The sequence below is a fragment of the Propithecus coquereli genome, unplaced genomic scaffold (genome assembly GCF_000956105.1).
Source record: "Propithecus coquereli isolate 6110/MARCELLA unplaced genomic scaffold, Pcoq_1.0 Scaffold151, whole genome shotgun sequence".
NCBI classification, from domain to species: domain Eukaryota; kingdom Metazoa; phylum Chordata; class Mammalia; order Primates; family Indriidae; genus Propithecus; species Propithecus coquereli.
This window is the reverse complement of record NW_012139525.1, coordinates 1,070,805-1,072,051: the sequence shown is the minus strand read 5'-3', so window position 1 is coordinate 1,072,051 and position 1,247 is coordinate 1,070,805.

Genomic DNA, 1,247 nt, shown 5'->3' with positions numbered 1-1,247 from the left:
TAATTTTAAAAAATTAGACCACATGACATAGTGTTATAGGGAGAAAGAGCAAATCTTTTGGAAAATCCAAGGAGGTTTACCTTTAAATATTTACAATGTTTTTAAAAGTATTTTATTATCATTAATTTAAATAATAGTTCATTCTCCTCCATATTTGTGCTTTTCCATACTGTAGCATATATCATTGGTGTATTTCTTTGTGGGAGATCTAATCTCATATTAGTAGCACCGTTTGAAGGAAACGCTGCTACATAGTGAGAGAAAAAGCAAAATAAGTGTTAAGTCCTCAGTAAAATGAAGTATGGGGTAGGGCAAGAATATTCAGCAGCAAATCACTGTACCTTATCAAGTCTTTTATTGGGTATCAGCTTGGGAAGTGCACACACAACAGCAGCATAGACCAAGAAAGTATAGGCAAAAAAGTTTGCAGAAAATCAACATGTTGATGAGGGACATTTATTTAGTTATTTTTTTCATTATTTAAAAATTGTTTTAAAAAGCAAAATGCACGTAGAAAAGTGTAGAAATTTTAAGCATATAACTTGATGAATAATTAAAAATGCATATTTGTGTAATTACCACTGAAGTCAAGAAAGAGAACATTACCTATACCCTTTGTACTCCCTCCCAATCACTTTCCTATTCACTTATTCAAATATAAACTCTATCTTGACTTCAAACTCTAAAGATTAATTTTGATTACCTTAAACTTTATTCAAATAGATTCCCATAAAGCATGCATCCTCTCGTGTCACACATTTTTACTCAACATATTTTAGAGATTCATCCATACCATTGAGTTTAATAGTAGTGTATTTATTGTGATTGTCATATCATTCCATTTTGTAACAATATTACGAATTATTTTTTATTGCGAACGGACATTTGAGTTGCTTTCATGTTAGAATTACAACAATGCAGCTTTGAAAATTATCATAGATGTCTCTTTTTAATTGAGATATAATTGACATACCATATTAACTACTTTTAAGTATACAATTTAATGGTTTTAAATATATTTTAGTATAGGTTGTGCATCATCAACACTATTTAATTCCAGGATATTTCCGTCACCTCACAAAGAAACCCCATGCTCAGGAGAAGTAACTCCCCATTCTCCATTTCTCAAGCCTTTAAAAACTATAATGTAGTTTGCGTATCTAAGAATTTGTATATTCTGGGCATTTCATATACATAAAAATATAAATTGTATCATATGATACATGACTGTATTCATATTCTGGTAC